The following is a 17,908-nucleotide window of genomic DNA, read 5'->3' as shown; positions in this document are numbered from 1 at the left end:
TAACAACAACAACAATAATAATAACTGGCTTTATTTGGTATTTAAAAAAAAAATTCAGGGTCAGAGCCTAGGTCTTGAGTTCAAGTCCCAAGATTGACACATACAAAAAAGATGCTTTGTACTCTAAACTGACAAGTTGAATTGAAACCTTCTGGCACAACTGCTTAAAGATATAAATGAAGGGGGCTGGGAATGTGGTTTAGTGGTAGAGTGCTTGCCTAGCATGCATGAAGCCCTGGGTTCAATTCCTCAGCACCACATAAACAGAAAAAGCTGGTAGTGGCACTGTGGCTCAAGGGGTAGAGTGCTAGCCTTGAGCAGAAAGAAGCCAGGGACAGTGCTCAGGCCCTGAGTCCCAGCCCCAGAACTGGCAAACAAAGATCCAAATGAAGGAATGAATGAATAAATAAGTAAATAAATAAATCTGGAAGAGAACAAGGGAAGGGTTGGCATGGTTCAAAAGGAAATGTACTCTTGCTGGGCAATAGTAGTTCATGCCTATAATCCTAGCTACTCAGAAGGCTGAGATCTGAGGATTGTAGTTCAAAGCCAGCTAATGCAGAAAAGTTGGTAAGGTTCTTATTTCCAATTAATCCAGAAAAATTGGAAGTGAAGCTGTGGCTCAAAGTGGTTGAGCACTAGCCTTGAGCACAAAGAGGCTCCAGGACAGTGCCCAGGCCATGAGTTCAAGCCCCATGACTAACAACCAAACCAAACCAAAACAAAAGGTATTCTTGGGGCTGGGAATGTGGCTTAGTGGTAGAGTGCTTGCCTAGCACCACATAAAGAGAAAAAGCCGAAAGTGGTGCTGTGCTGTGGCTCAAGTGGTAGAGTGCTAGTCTTGAGCAAAAAGAAGCCAGGGACAGTGCTTAGGCCCTGAGTTCAAGCCCCAGCACTGGCAAAAAGGAAAAAAAGTATTCTTTACCTGACTTACGTAATTGTAACTCTTTTGTAGCTCACCTTTTTAAACAATAAAAAATTAAATTAAAATGAAAAGGAGAAGCTGGACTCAAATGGCTCACACCTGTAATCATAGCTACTCAGGAGGCTAAGATTTAAGGATTTCAGTTCAAAGCCAACTTGAGCAAGAAAGTACATGAGACTTATATCTCCAATAAACTGCCAGAAGTGGCACTGTGGCTTAAGTGGTAAAGTGCTAGCCCTGAGCACAAAGAGGATCAGAGATAGCTCCAGGACATGAGTTTAAGTACCAGGACTGGAAGAGAGAAAGAGAAAGTCCTTCTCTGTGAATCTGAGGCCTCCCTCTAATTCTAGGCCAGGGAACTGGGTCCAGTGCCTGCTGCCCACTACCTGCAGGAAGCCCATTGGAAATCAGACACTTGCCAGGCTGTTTGAGGAGAATACATTCACGTCATGGACCAGCTCAGGAAGGGATTTTCAATCTCTGCCCTTTTAATTCTTTTTTTTTTTTTTACATTATCCAGTGATTTTTTTTAATTTTAATTTTTATTGTCATTGCAAAGGTGATGTACAGAAGGGTTACAGTTACATAACATAAGTCAGGTAAAGAGTACATTTCTTTTGTGACAATGTCACCCCTTCCCTCGCTCTCTCCCAGTTTTTCCCTCCCAGACCTATCCACAAGTTGTAGAGCTCATTTTCAACAGTGTCTAGTGAGCACCCCTGCTGTGTTTGTTCACCCTTTGTCCCTCCAGTTCTTTGCAGCCTGCTACCTCCCTCCCCCACCCCCCGCCTGCCCCATGTGTGAATGTTTAGAGGCCTGTGTAATGTATCATGTTTTGGTGTGTTTTAGGTCTAGCTTCCACATATGAGAGAAAACACAAAAGCCTGAGCCCTCTGTGTCTCTGACCATGGCTTCCCTCACTTAACGTCATTTGTTCTAGGTCCATCATTTCCCCTTTTTCGTTTTTGGAGAGCTCCTTCTCTCTGCCTGTAGCTCTCCCTTTTTGAACTTGTAAACCCAAGAACATAAAATTATAGTCATTGCTGTTTTATAGATGCTGAAAGAATAAGACTTCTTCCCTGGGTTCAATTCCTCAGCACCACATATACAGAAAAAAAAAAAGCTGGAAATGGTACTGTGGCTCAAGTGATAGAGTGCTGGCCTTGAGCAAAAAGAAGCCAGGGGCGGGGCTGGGGATATAGCCTAGTGGCAAGAGTGCCTGCCTTGGATACACGAGGCCCTAGGTTCGATTCCCCAGCACCACATATACAGAAAACGGCCAGAAGCGGCGCTGTGGCTCAAGTGGCAGAGTGCTAGCCTTGAGCGGGAAGAAGCCAGGGACAGTGCTCAGGCCCTGAGTCCAAGGCCCAGGACTGGCCAAAAAGAAAAAAGAAAGAAGCCAGGGACAGACCCAGGCCCTGAATTGAAGCCCCAGGACTGGCGACAAAAAAAAAAAGCTTAGCTTTGGGCGCTATCCAGGCAGGGCTCCATATGGCGTTGTTCTTGATTCCCGTCCTAACTTCAAAGGGAAATTAACACAATGTCCGGAGCTCTGGACGTCCTGCAGGTGAAGGAGGAGGACGTGCTTAAGTTCCGCGGGTACCCACCTGGGCGCCACCAACCTGGACTTCCAGATGGAGCAGTACATCTACAAGAGGAAGACCGACGGCATCTACATCATCAACCTGAAGAGGACATGGGAGAAGCTGCTGCTGGCCGCCCGCACCATCGTGGCCATCGAGAACCCCGCAGACATCAGCGTCATCTCCTCCCGCAACACCGGCCAGCGCGCCATGCTCAAGTTCGCTGCTGCCACTGCCCGATCGCCGGCCGCTTCACCCCGGGAATCTTCACCAACCAGATCCAGGCGGCCTTCCGGCAGCCCCGCCTCCTGGTGGTGACAGACCCCCGGGCCGCTCACCAGCCGCTCACCTAGGCGTCCTACGTGAACCTGCCCACCATCGCGCTCTGCAACACCGACTCCCCCCTGCGCTACGTGGACATGGCCATCCCGTGCAACAACTAGGGTGCGCACTCGGTGGGTCTGATGTGGTGGATACTGGCCCGCGAAGTCCTGCGCATGCGTGGCACCATCTACCGCGAGCACCCCTGGGAGGTCATGCCGGATCTTTACTTCTACCGCGACCCCGAGGAGATTGAGAAGGAAGAGCAGGCCGCGGCCGAGAAGGTGGTGACCAAGCAGGAATTCCAGGGTGAGTGGACGGCGCCGGCCCCCGAGTTCACGGTCACGCAGCCCGAGGTGGCCGATTGGTCAGAGGGCGTGCAGGTGCCCTCCATGCCCATCCAGCAGTTCCCCACCGAAGATTGGAGCGCCCAGCTTGCCACTGAAGACTGGTCAGCCGCGCCCACCGCCCAGGCCACCGAGTGGGTAGGGACCACTCCCGAGTGGTCCTGAACTCTGCACGCACTTCAGGAAAGTGGAAAGAAAGTTGGTGGGAAATAATAAATGGAGGTTTCTTAAAAAAAAAAAAAAAAAAGCTTAGCAATACCCAGGCCCCTGAATTCAAACACCAGAACCAGCACCAAAGGAAAAAAAAAAAAAAAAATCATGTGGCTCATGCTTTAAACACACATAAAAAAGGAAATTTTATTTTAAGTGAATTTCCTTCTGTTTAAAAAAAAAGAACAAGATTTCTAATGTTATTTCATTCAGCGTTGTTCATTAGATATTGACCAAAATATGGCTCCACTGTCAGATATTTCAACAAAACAGAACTCAGGGACTGTGGTGTCTATCAGACTAAAACAAACCTCGGATTAAGCATTAATCATAGATGTATTTTAGACAATACAACTTTGACAAATACCTACATTTTGTGTGTAGGAAAATAAAAAAAGTAACAGCCATTTTTTACTGTTTGTAGTATATCTTTAACAGTCTATAATAGGGGCTGGGGATATGGCCTTGTGGCAAGAGTGCTTGTCTCGTATATATGAAGCCCTGGGTTCAATTCCCTAGCACCACATATACAGAAGATGGGCAGACGTGGCACTGTGGCTCAAGTGGCAGAGTGCTAGACTTGAGCAAAAGAAGAATTTTTTTTTAAAGCCAGGGACAGTGCTCAGGCCCTGAAATCAAGCCCCAGGACTGCCCCCCACCCCCCCCCAAAAAAAAAAAGTCTATAATAAGCCATGGTGGTGGCTCATACCTGTCATCCTAGGTACTCAAGAGGCTGAGAGCTAAGGATCACAGTTCAAAGCCAGTCTGGGGTGGAAAAGTCCTTGAGATTCTTTTTTTTTTTTTTTTTTGGCCAGTCCTAAGCCGTGAACTCAGGGCCTGAGCACTGTCCTGTCCCTGGCTTCTTTTTTGCTCAAGGCTAGCACTCTGCCACTTGAGCCACAGCGCCACTTCTGGCCATTTTCTGTATATGTGGTGCTGAGGAATCAAACCCAGGGCCTCATGTATACAAGGCAAGCACTCTTGCCACTAGGCCATATTCCCAGCCCCTCCTTGAGATTCTTATCTCCAATCAAAACTATCAAAAGCTAGAAGTAAAGCTGTGGCTCTAGTACTAGAGCCCTAGCCTTGAGCAAAAATGCTCAGGGATAACCCCCAGGCCCTGAGTTCAAGCCCCAGGACTGCCCCCCACCACACACAAAAGTCTAAAATAAGCCTGATGCTAGTTACTCATGCTTGTAATCCTAGTTACTCAGGAGGCTGAGATCTGAGGATCATGGTTTTAAGCTAGCTCAGGCAGGAAAGTCCATGAAGCTTTTATTTCTAATAAACTACCAAAAAGACCAGAAGTGGAGCTATCACTCAAGTGGTAGAGTGCTAGCCCTGAAAAGAAGCTCAGGGATAGTGCCCAGGCCCAAGTTCTAGCCCTAGGATCAACACACACACACACACACACACACACACACACACACACACACACACACAAACGAACAGCTATTGCTGTAGGAGGAAGTAGAGCTGACTCCATCTTGATTATTAGATCAACCTGACCCCAAAATTCTGCTTCTGTAAATGGCTTGCTTCACTTGTTTGTTATTTGCTCTACCCCCTGCATCAACCTCCTATATCTGTGTCATGCTTTTACCTTTATAAACCCAGCTCCAGGACTGTTGGGGGTCACAATGTTAGCTCCCGAGTTTGCACTGTGTCCCTGGCCAGTCAGCCCACATTTTTAGGGTCGCAGTTCAGCTCCTGAGTCTGTGCTGCGTCCCTGGCCAGTCAGTTTGCTTTTTGCTTCCCCAATAAATCCATCATTTTGCTTGAGACTGTCTATGAGTGGTGAACTCTTGGAGGGATGTAGAATCTCCTTCCTCGAACCCTGTAACAGCTATAATATTTGACAGATATGTAGGAATTGGTCATCGTCTTGTTGCATTGAGGATGAACACAAGAAAATAAATCCTATAGATAATGAGATTCATTACAAGTACAATTTTTTTTTCCTAGTCCTGGTGTTGTGCCAAGTCGCAAGACCACCACCAAGAAGACCACTGAGATTCAGACATTCCGAAATGCAATAGCAAGGCAAGGCTTTATTTAAGCGAGCTGCAACTCGGGCCTCATCCTACCCACCGACACAGCGGAGGTTAGGAGGGAGCCCCGAGCTGTGATTACACAGGGCTTATAAAGGCAAAAAACAAAGTTACAACAATCAGGTGTTCAAGCAGGAAAGATTAGGACACAGGTACAAATCTGATTGGCTCAGGGCTTGAGGCACTCTGGGGGCAGTCAGAGTTTAGCATTCCCAGCGGTTAGAGTTCTAGACCGACTGGGCCCTAATGGGCTTGTCTTGGGTCTGCTCACAGGGCCTGCTTATCTCAGGTTTGCGTGGTAAAGTGGGGTTCACGTGGTAAAATGGGACCTGACTTCAAAGCCTGGCACTTCACTGGGGCTTGAACCCAGGGCCTGGGCAGTGTCCCTGAGTTTCTTTTGCTCAAGGTTAGCATTCTGCCACTTAAGCCACAGTACCACTTATGGCATTTTCTGCTTATATGATACTGATGAATTGAACCCAGGGCTTCATGCATGCTAGGCAAGCACTCTACCACTAAGCCACATTCTCAGCCACAAATATAAATCTTGGCATATAAAAGCAATAGCTAAATGGAATTAAAGACACAGTTGATCAATACAATGACAATCACATTTTGCAGATTCTTTTGTTGTTGTTGTTCCAGTACTGGAGTTTGAACTTAGAGGCCCCTCTCGTGAACTTTTTTTTTTTTGCCAGTCCTGGGCCTTGGACTCAAGGCCTAAGCACTGTCCCTGGCTTCTTTTTGCTCAAGGCTAGCACTCTACCACTTGAGCCACAGTGCCACTTCTGGCCGTTTTCTATATATGTGGTGCTGGGGAATCGAACCCAGGGCTTCATGTATAGGAGGCGAGCACTCTTGCCACTAGGCCATATTCCCAGCCCTCTCATGAACTTTTCACACTCAAAGTTGGTGTTCTACCAGTTGAGCCACAGCTGCATTTTCAGTTTTCCGTGGTTAACTAGAGATAAGACTCTCAAGTACTTTCCTGCCCCTGCAGGAACCTCAGCACTCAAATCTCAGCCTCCTGAGTAGCCAGGATTACAGGCATAAGCCACTGGTGCAAGGCTTATACTGAGTTCTTGTTATCATTAAAAAAAAAATTGAAGATATATTTAAGTAAAGACAAAGTTTGTTAATAAAGGGAAGGGAAGGGGAGGGAAGGGAAGGGAAGATAGAAAGCTAATACATCACCAGACCTGGGTATGCTGAGTGCTTTAACATGGTGGATATTTATGGTAGAAAGGCAGTTCAGGTTTGGCTAAAATTCATTGTTGCATTTTATCTATTGGGCTCAAAGACTTTAAGACTTACTAGCTTGTTAAACTTTGGTCATTGAAGTCTGGGCATCCTTTCAAAAACAGGATGGATTTTCTCACTAAGTCAGCTTTGATATGTTTCTTTTGTTTTTTTTTGTTTTTTTTTCCAGTCCTGGGGCTTGAACTCAGAGCCTGACCACTGTCCCTGGCTTCTTTTTGCTCAAGGCTAGCACTCTACCACTTGAGCCACAGTGCCACTTCTGGCTTTTTCTATATATGTGGTACTGAGGAATCAAACCCAGAGCTTCATGTATACAAGGAGAGCACTTTACCACTACGCCATATTCCCAGCCCCTAGTTTTGATATAAGTAAAACTTCTAAATACCTTTTTCTTGGTTTTGTTTTTCTTTGCCAGTCCTGGGGCTTAGACTCGGGGCCTGAGCACTGTCCCTGGCATATTTTGCTCAAGGCTAGCACTCTACCATTTGAGCCATAGCACCACTTCTGGCTTTTTCTGTTTATGTGGTGCTGAGGAATCGAACCCAGGGCTTCATGTATAATAGGCCATATTCCCAGCCTGGAGTAGAACATTCTATAGGTGATTTATAGCTGTGGAAAACATCCTATATCTTGACACATTATCCAGGACAATACCTTTTGTGTCTGGGCACTAGAAACAGCATGGATAGAGCATCCTGACTGTGCAGCACCATGTTAACACCATTGGGGCTAGTGGTATGTGCAGTTCGGTGGGAATGGGCAACTGTGACTGGACCTGGCTTGTGGGTGACTCAAAGTGAAGGCTGTCAAGCTAAAATAAGGGTGAATATGCTAACAGAGTCTCATGGACTTTCTTCCTGGGCTGGCTTTGAACTGCATTTCTAAGATGTCAGCCTCCTGAATAGTGAGGATTACAGGTATGAACCATCACTGTCCAGCTCCATTAGTTTTTTTTTTTTTTTTTATGTATATGCCAGTACTGGGGCTTGAACTCAGGGCCTCAGGTTCTTGCTTGGCTTTTTTACTAGCTGACACTCTGTCACTTGAGCCTTAACTCCAATTCTGGCTTTTTGCTAGTTTACTGAAGATAAGAGTTTCACAAACTCTCCTGCCTCAGATGGCTTTGAACTTTGATCCCAATCTCCTGAATAGCTAGGATTGCAGGCATGAGCCACCAGCAACCAGCTTGCCCTGTTATTTCTTTACATAAAGTCTTCTGGAAGCTCACTTGCTGTTTATTAATTAAAATTAATTTTCCTAGCCAGGTACTAATGGCTCACCTCCGTTGTTAGAGTTTATTAGACTTTGCCAGAAAACCACACAGACATCTAGGTACAAAGGACAAAGAAAAGGCTTATTGCCAGCAAAGGGACCAGCAACACCCCTTCTCAAAGAGAGAAGAAATGCTGGCTATTGTCTGAGGTGACCTATATAACTTACAGGGGCTAGGAGGGCCTAGAAGGTGGAGACCCTGGATTGGATCATGACAGGCTAGGATTTATGCATGCTGCCCAAGTCATAGATAAAGGGGTCTTGCAGCTGCTCAGGCCTGAAGGTCACTCTAAGGGGATCTTGCTGCCTTATATGGTTGGAGCTGTCCCAAAAGAGTGCCATCTCAAGGTGAAGGGGTGGAGGCTGATTACTCACTGCCTTCACTAAATGGGCCTAGTGGTGCCTAGGAAGGGAGCATGCTAAGCTATGACAGAGGAAGTTACTGGGCCAACACCTGCAATCCTCACTAAACAGGAGGCCGAGATCTAAGGACGGCAGTTTGAATCTGGCAGGGCAGGGAAGTTCATGACTCTGTCTCCCCAATTAACCAGCAAAAAGCCATGGCTCAAGAGTTAGGGCAACAGCCTAAAGTAGAAATGCCAAGTCAGAGTAGGAGGCTCTGAGTTCAAGCTCTATATGGGCACAAAAGGAAATAATCCAGTGGGCTGGGACTTGGGGAATGATGGTATATAAATGCCAAATTAGATACAAAAGACTTGTTTCAAGCCAGGTGCCTGTGGCTCATGCCAGTAATCCCAGCTACTCACTAGACTAAGATCAAGGATAGAGGTTCATAGCCAATTAACCTCTCAAATGCCAGAAAATGGGGCTGTCTCTAAAGAAACGGAAGGGCAGGTGGGAGGGTGGGGGGGAAAGAAGGGGAGGAGGGGGAAGGAAGGAGGGAGGGAAGGAAGGAAGAAAGGAAGGAAAGAAAAAAGAAAGGAAGAAAGGAAGGAAGGAAGGAAAGAAGGAAGGAAGGAAGGTCTTGTTTCAACTGAAATAAATGAAAACTGTGACCTTGGAGTTTCATTTTATTTCTTTTTTTGATGTACTGGAGTAAGCACTTATACATGTTCAGTAAAAAAAATCTACCATTGAATCACATCCCCAACCTATTTGTCTCTAACTTTTTATTCCAAACAAACTAAACTAGGAAAATTATGACATTGTCAAGTATAATCCTAGACATTTGCATATGTAAAGTCTGGCAGCATTTCTGATCTCCCTAGGGAACTAGCAAGACGACTCCCAGGCAACAATAACATTGAACTTCTGAATTCCCACAAGCTATTATGTGATGACAGCATTGCCTCCTAGAGGGCAACTTGGAAATTTCTTTTTTTTTATTTGTTTATTAATTGAACATAAATTTTTTTACAAGGTGTTGTGCAAAAAGGGTACAGTTACATAGTAGGGCAGTGTGTACATTTCTTGTGATATCTTACGTCCTGTTTTTCTATCCCTTGTCTAGGTCAGGTAGACATATATACAATATACAATGTATCAAGAACATATACAGTATTCACAGACTTGGTCTCTACTGTCTCTCCGTCTCCCTTTGTTAACAGTCATATATCAGGGAGATCATGCCCCTTTGTTTTCTGTGTTCTAGGCTTGTCTCACTCAACATTATTTGTTCGAGTTCTGACCATTTCCCTGCGAATAACAATATTTCACAATTCCTAATCGCTATGTAGTATTCCATTGTGTATAAGTACCATATTTTTTTGATCCATTCGTCTGTGGAGGGGCTTCTGGGTTGTTTCCATATTTTGGCTATTGTGAATTGTGCCACGATAAATATGGAAGTACAAATGTCTTTTTGATATCTTGGGTTTTGCTGTTTAGGATAGATGCCTAGGAGTGGTATGGCTGGGTCATAGGGTAGGTCTATATTGAGCTTTTTGAGAAACCTCCATACTGTTCTCCAAAGTGGTTGTACTAATTTGCATTCCCACCAACAATGGAGAAGGGTTCCTCTTTCCCCACAGCCCCTCCAGCATTTGTTGTTTCCTGAGTTCAGAGTATAGGCCATTCTAACTGGGGTGAGGTGGTATCTCAGGGTTGTTTTTATTTGCATTTCCTTTACTAGCAGGGATGTTGAGCATTTCCTCATGTGTTCTTTGCCATTTTTATCTCTTCTCTTGTGAAGTCTCTCTTTAGCTCTTTTGCCCATTTCCTAATAGGTTTATTGGGCTTGGAGGGGCTTAGTTTTTTGAGTTCTCTGTAGATGACAGATATCAGGCCTTTGTCTGTTGCTGTGCTGGTAAATATCCTTTCCCATATCGTTGGCTGTCTTTCTATTTTGGTGGCTATGACCTTAGCTGTGCAGAAACTTTTTAATTTGTAGTAGTCCCATTTGTCGAGTCTTTCCCCTATTTGTTGTGCCCCTGGGACTCCATTTAGGAAGTTCCTTCCTGTGCCTATAAGTTCTAGCGTCTTTCCTATTCTGTCTTTCAGTAGTTTCAAGGATTCAGGTCTGATATTGAGGTCCTTGATCCATTTTGAGTTGATCTTGGTGCATGGTGATAGGCTTGGGTCTACTTTGAGTTTTCTGCATATGGCTGCCCAGTTCTCCCAGCACTAGTTGAAGAGGCTATGTTTATTCCATTGTATATCTTTAGCTCCTTTGTCGAATATCAGTTGGCTGTAAGCATGCGGTTTTATTTCTGGGTCTTCAATTCTAATCCATTGGTCTTCCGATCTGTTTTTATACCAATACCATGCTGTTTTTGTTATGATGGCCTTGTAGTAGAGCTTGAAGTCTGGTATTGTGATACCTCCTGCACTGCTTTTTTTTGCCTAGAATTGCTTTGGCTATTCTAGGTTTTTTGCTGTTCCATATGAATTTATGGATTGGTTTCTCTATTTCAGTGAAGAATGTGGCTGGGATTTTGATAGGTATTGCATTGAATTTGTATAACAATTTGGGCAATATGGCCATTTTCACTATATTGATTCTGCCTACCCATGAGCATGGGAGGTCTTTCCATCTCCTTGTGTCTTCTTTAATTTCCCTTATTAGATTTTTGTAGTTTTCATTGAATAGGTCCGTCACATCCTTGGTTAAGTTGATCCCTAGGTACTTTATTCTTTTTTTGGCTACTGTAAATGGAATTGTTTCCATAATTTCCTTTTCTGTTTGTCTATTGCTGGTGTACAGAAAAGCTGCTGACTTTTGTGGATTGATTTTGTATCCTGCTACTTTGCAAAATTGGTTTATTAGGTGTAGGAGTTTGGGGACTGAGTTTTTTGGGTCCTTCAGATATAAGATCATGTCGTCTGCGAATAGGGATAACTTGATTCTTCCTTGCCGATGTGGATCCCTTTGATGTCCTCCTCTTGCCTTATTGCTATGGCTAGGGATTCCAGCACTATGTGGAACAGAAGTGGGGAGAGTGGGCATCCTTGTCTTGTTCCTGAGTTTAGGGGGAATGATTTAAGTTTCTCTCCATTTAATATGATATTAGCAGTTGGTCTGTTGTATATGGCTTTTATTGTTTTGAGGAATGTTCCATCTGTTCCTGTTTTCTCCAAAGCTGTTAATAGGTATGGATGTTGTATTTTGTCAAAGGCTTTTTGGGCATCGACTGAGATAACAATGTAATTCTTAATTTTAGATCTGTTGATGTGGTGAATTACGTTGATTGATTTACGGATGTTGAACCATCCTTGTGACTGAGGGATGAAGCCTACTTGGTCATGATGTATGATTTTCTTGATCAGTTTCTGGATCCTGTTAGCTAATATTTTATTGAGGATCTTTGCGTCTGTGTTCATTAGTGATATTGGTCTGTAGTTCTCTTTTTTTGTTGGGTCTTTGCCTGGTTTGGGAATGAGTATGATATTAGCTTCGTAGAATGAGTTTGAGATTTCTCCCTCTGTTTCTATTTCGTGGAAGAGTTTGAGGAGTATTGGTATTAGCTCCTCACTAAAGGTTTTGTAGAATTTGTTGGTGAATCCATCTGGGCCTGGGCTTTTCTTAGTAGCGAGGTTCTTGACTACCTCCTGTATCTCACCATAAGTTTGGTTTATTTAGTTGATTTATTTCTTCTTGGTTCAGTTTGGGCAGTTTGTACTTCTCTAAGAATTGATCCATTTCTGTAAAATTATTGTTTTTTGCTGAGTAGAGGTTTTGGAAATAGCTCCTTATGATTGTTTGAATATCGTGTGTACTTGTAATTTTTCCAGTGGAGTCCCTGATTTTACGTATATGAGTCTCTTCTCTTCTTTTTTTTGTAACTCTTGCAAGGGGTCTGTCAATTTTGTTTATTTTCTCAAAGAACCAGCTTTTAGTCTTATTTATTTGTTGAATGGTCTTTCTATTTTTAATCAGATTTATCTCTTCTTTAATCTTTGTGATCTCTCCCCTCCTAGTCATTTTAGATTCTGTCCTTTATTGTTTCTCCAGTTGTTTTAGTTTCATCGTGAGGGTATTCACCTGCTGTGCTTCCATTCTTTTAATGTGGGTGCTGAGTGCAATGATCTTGCCCCTCAGTACTGCCTTAGCTGTGTCCCATAGGTTTCTTTGTGATGTGTTTTCTTTGTCATTGTGGCTTATGAATTCTTTGATTTCATCTTTAATTTGGTCTGTGGCCCAAGTGTTGGATAGCAGCTGAAAAGAAGGTGTATTGGGTCTCTGTAGGGTGGAAGGTTCTATATAGGTCTGTTAGATCCATTTGGGAAATGGTGTTATTTAGGTCCTCAGCTCCCTTACTAATCCTCTGGGTGTTGGATCTGTCTCTTGGAGAGAGAGGAGTATTAAAGTCACCCACTATGATTGTGTTTGCGTCTATCTTGCTCTGTAATTCTGTGAGAATTTGCTTGAGGTATGTAGGGCCTCTTTTGTTCAGTGAGTATACATTTATCACTGTGATTTCTTGATTCTGGATTTTTCCTTGTATTAATATGTAGTGTCCTTCTTTGTCTTTTTGGGTGGACTTTAATGAGAAGTCCAGTTTGTCTGAGATCAGAATGGCTACACCTGCCGTTTTGGTGGGTGCATTTGCTTGGTAGATCTTGCTCCATCCTTTCATTCGAAGCCTGTTTTTGTCCCTTGCTGTAAGGTGGGTCTCTTGTAGACAGCAGATGTCAACTTTTTGTTTGCGAATCCATTCTGCCAGTCTGCTCCTCTTTATAGGGGCGTTTCAACCATTTATATTTAAAGAGATCAAGGATAAGGGTGTTTTTTCTCCTTCCATTTTCTTGTTGGGCTGTTTTTTACTCTTTTTTTTTTCCTTGTCTTTAGTGAGCTGGTCTTTCTGGTGGACTTTGGCTATTGAAGTTTCTTTCTGATTCTGTCTGTGTGTTTTTTACGATCTCTGTTGGGTGGGGTTCCCCTCTCAAAATTTGCTGTAGGGCTGGTTTTTTATTCACATACTCCTTTAGCTCCTCTTTGGTGTGGAAAGATCTGGTTTTCCCTTCAAATGTGAACTCCAATTTTGCTGGATATTTGATCCGAGGTTGTAAATTGTTATTCTGAAGTACTTGGATGGTGTTCTTCCACTCACTTCGAACTTGGTAAGTTTGTGTGGATAAGTCGGATGTTATTCAAATCCTCTTCCCATTGAAGAAAGTTTCCTTCTTCTCTTTGGCTGAATTCAGAATTTGCTCTTTAATCTTGAGGTCTGTAGTCTTGAATATTATGTGCCTTGGGGTGGCTTTCCTGGGGTCTGGCCTGCCAGGTGTCCTATAGGCTTCGGTTACCTGGATGGGGTCCCCTGTGAGATTGGGGAAGTTTTCTGCAATGACTTTATTGAGAACATGATTAAGCCCTCTGTTCTGGCATTCGGCTCCTTCTTCTATTTCAATTATGTGCAGATTATATCTCTTGTCTTTGTCCATTAGTTCCTGGATTAGTCTTCCCTGAAGCTTCACCTTTTCTTGGAGTGTGGTCATTTTCTGGTTGTTGTCAGCTGCTTCATCGTCCAGGCGAGAGATTCTGGATTCTATATGGTCCACTCTTTGTGTTATGGTTTCAATTGCAGAGTTTATGGATGTCAGAGAGCTATTTATGGTTGTCATATCAGCTCTGATCATGGAAATTTCTTCCTTTAAAGAGTTGTATTTTAAATCTATTTTTTCATGCATTTCAATTCTCAGCATGTGGAGATTTTCTTTAAAGGAGGCTTGCATTGTATCCATTTTTGCTTCCATTTCTTTAAAGCAGGCTTGCATTGTATCCATTTTTGCTTCCATTTCTTTCTTGCCTTCCTGGGTGTCCTTCCAGATTTCCACTCTAAACTCCTGGAATTGTTTTCTGATTTCATTTCTGACGCTTTCGATCATTCCTGTTAACATGGCCTCATTTGCATTTTTAGTCTCCATCTCCTCTTCAGTCGTGCTGCTTTTTGGAGCTGGCGAGTTGGCTTGCCCTTTGATGAACTGAGTTATGTTTCTTTGTGATTTGTGCATCTGGAGATCTGTGTAGATCTTCCCTCCCTTTTGTGTAGGCGTGTCTATGGCAGCAGGTGCTGTCGCTGTGGCCTCACCCACCAGTGCAGGGTACGCCTACCAGAGTGGGCGCTGTCGCCGGGGGCCCCGCCCTCCTGTGCGCTGTGCGTCCACTACAACAGGCACTTTAGCGGGATCTGCCTCCTAGAGCGAGCCCTGGGTTGTTGGGTTGTGCTTGCGCCCTCCCGCGAGTCCGTTGGGGGGGCGGTATGTGTGGGGCCCAGTGGGATCGACTGTCCGGGTGTGGATTGGCACTCTCAGACCTCGCCTCCGCTGCGAGGGGGGAACGTGATCAGGCCCAGGTGACCCTGCTGGACTGGTATTGCCCTCCAGCGCCTGTGATTTTAGTTGTAAGAGTCTTCGAGGTACAGCACCCTCGGGTGGGGCTTGCACTGCCCACCGTCCCCCGGCCCCTGTTGGGAATGGGGTGGGCCGGTTCTGCCAGTTCAGGAACCTGTGGGGCCTTGGGGCTGCTCCGCCCTTCCCCTGCTAAACTGACTTCCCAGCGCCTGATGGGAGCTCCCCGCCTGATTTGGGGGTTCTTTGTTCCCTCGGGGTGGGGAGGTGGAGGGAGGGAGATCTAGCTTCTTTGTCGGGCTTGGGTCTCTGATAGCTGGTCTCCCGTTGGGGGAGGGGATAATGGGGGACTCACAGTTGCTTTGTGTGTGTGTCCTGCGCAGCCGTTATCCCTTCAGGGGTTGGCGAAGTGTCGTGATGGCTTCCCCGGTTCCCTCTTTCTGCCGCGCTGGGTTCCCTTGTCCGAACCCAGTGTGGACCCGAACTTCTTGTCGCTGCCAGTGGTTGTCTTGGTCCGCACCCTGCCTTGTGTCTGTGTGGTCTCCTGCTATCTGGATTCTGCGCTCCTGGCAGCCTGTCTGCCGATTGCCGGGTTCCCCTTTCCCAGCCTGGCCCTGTTTGGGCCAGGGTCGGCTGGTGGGGGGAGGGTGCCCTGGAGATTCTCCGGCTCCGTGTAGGTTTTCGGTTCTTCTTTTTTGCTCCTTTTTGTTTTCCTGCGTATCTCCACTGCTTCTGGCTGCTGGTTTTGCTGGGTTCTTGATGGGGTGTTGGGTGTTGGAGTTCCCAGCTCGCTATTCAGTTGGAGCGAGTCGGGGTGCCTTCCCTATTCTGTCGGCGCCATCTTTCTCCTCCCCCAACTTGGAAATTTCTAAAAGTCTGTTTTAGGTATCAGGAGGAATTCGCTGAGACTCCTCTGTCATTTAGCAGGTAGGGACCAAAGACACTAGACACCTGTACAACAGCTGGAAAAACTTACTGCTAGTACTTGGGTTGGTGGCGCATGCCTGTAATCCCAGCTACTCAGGAGGCTGAAATCTGCAGATTGCAGTTTAAAGCCAGCCTGAGCAGGAAGTCTGTGAGACTCTTATCTCCAATTAAATACCAGAAAACCAGAAGTGGCCCTGTGGGTGGCTCAAAGTGGTAGAGGGCTAGCCTTGAGCAAAATATAGAGACAGGGCCCAGGACCTGAGTTCAAGTCCCAGGTTTGGTACACTTACAGAAAAAAATGTTGCTAAGCCTGTAAAAACTTTATCTCCCTCTACACCTTTTTGGATAATGGAGAACAGAAAAGTGTTATTCCAAGTCGCAAAACGACCACCAAGAAGACCACCAAGACTCAGACGTTCCGAAATGCAAAAGCAAGGCAAGGCTTTATTCATCATTCCTTTTTTTTTGCCAGTTCTGGGCCTTGGACTCAGGGCCTGAGCACTGTCCCTGGCTTCTCTTTGCTCAAGGCTAGCACTCTGACACTTGAGCCACAGCACCACTTCTGGCCATTTTCTATATATGTGGTGCTGGGGAATTGAACCCAGGGCTTCATGTATAAGAGTCAAACACTCTTGCCACTAGGCCATATTCCCAGCCCCCGGCAAGGCTTTATTCAAGCAGGCTGTGGCCCGGGCCTCGTCCTACCCACTGACACAGCGTAGGTTAGGAGGAAGCCCCGAGCTGCGATTGCACAGAGCTTATAAAGGCAAAAAACAAAGTTACAGCAATCAGGTGTTCAAGCAAGACAAAGAACAAAGTTACAGCAATCAGGTGTTCAAGCAAGCAAGATTAGGACATGGGTACAAATCTGATTGGCTCAGGGCTCAAGGCATTCTGGGGTTGGTTAGAGTTAAGCATTCCCAGGCGGTTAGAGTTCTTGACCGGCTGGGCCCTAAAAAGCTTGCCCTGGGTTTGCTCATAGTTTAAACAGACAACAAAACGAGAGCTGCCTGAAAATAGGGTTTACTTTAACTCTTCATTCCCTCCTTCATTCCCCCCTTCTGATAGGTAACTTGAGAACCAATCGTGGTTCTTCTTGCTTATTAGTTTGATTCTGACTGAGAATCAGTAGGGATAGATTGGTATTGTGCTCGCAATACCATAAGTTGTCTGTGGCGCTTTACTCAGTTGGTATCGGGTGTGGCTCAGGAGGAGGTCTAGTCTTATAAAGGGCCTTTATTTTGAGCCAGATCTCTTGGTAGACTTGCTAGAGGGCTCTGAGGGGGTGATAAAAGCTCATACCAAATGCGATTGCAAGTTAGGAATAGCATTTAGATGACATCACACAAGTGCCTTAGCCCTGCAGATGCAGGTACAGATAAACAGTTTTACACCAAAGCCCCAATTCTGACCCTATTTATATTATAGCCAATTTGATTACATACCAACTTTACTCATATGCTCTAATTTTAAGACATACTGATACCATTTGTTACATACTCAAACTTTCTAGGGATTGTCTTTCTCACTTTTAACATGCCAAAACCTTTTAATCTAAAGGAAACATTTTTGTTTCCCCAATTCTCTCTCTAAAGTCTTTCCTTATACAGTTTTATAATCTGTGTCTTATAAAATTTAACATATCCCCATTCACACCATCTTCTACTTCCTCACTCCATCAACAACTTACTGGAACATTGTGTGATAATTTACTTTTTCTTTTTATTTATTTATTTATTTATTTATATTTTTGCCAGTCCTGGGCCTTTGACTCAGGGCCTGAGCACCACTGTCCCTGGCTTCTTTTTGCTCAAGGCTAGCACTCTACCACTTGAGCCACAGTGCCACTTGTGGCCATTTTCTATATATGTGGTGCTGGGGAATTGAACCCAGGGCTTCATGTATACGAGGCAAGTGCTCTTGCCACTAGGCCATATCCCCAGCCCCGATAATTTACTTTTTAAATCCCTTTCTTATCCAGAGGAAACCATTTCTCTATCCCTTTCTCCAAGGCTTTCTATACTAACTTTCCTCTTTACATTTCCTGGGGCTTCTTTGCTGCTAGAGTTTTAAACTGTCTACATTTTCTGGTTTATCTCAACTACATCAAGGCAATTTACTGTGACTCCACCCACAGGCTGTTGGGGAAAACAAAGATGGGGCAAGGGTCAGTCCAATGGGACTGCTGCTCCTAAGAAGCCAGACCAGAGCCAACTATCATGAGTTACTATTTTAGAGTGGATTTCTCCAGTTTCCAGTTCC

General features: G+C 44.9%; 1 pseudogene; it reads left to right on the top strand.

Moving 5' to 3' along the window:
- The first annotated feature begins 2,397 nt into the window (after positions 1–2,397).
- LOC125355001 lies at positions 2,398–3,402 on the top strand (annotated as a pseudogene).
- The last annotated feature ends 14,506 nt before the right edge of the window (positions 3,403–17,908 follow it).

The sequence above is a fragment of the Perognathus longimembris genome, chromosome 1, assembly GCF_023159225.1.
Source record: "Perognathus longimembris pacificus isolate PPM17 chromosome 1, ASM2315922v1, whole genome shotgun sequence".
NCBI classification, from domain to species: Eukaryota; Metazoa; Chordata; class Mammalia; order Rodentia; family Heteromyidae; genus Perognathus; species Perognathus longimembris.
This window is presented reverse-complemented; position numbering and strand designations above follow the sequence as displayed.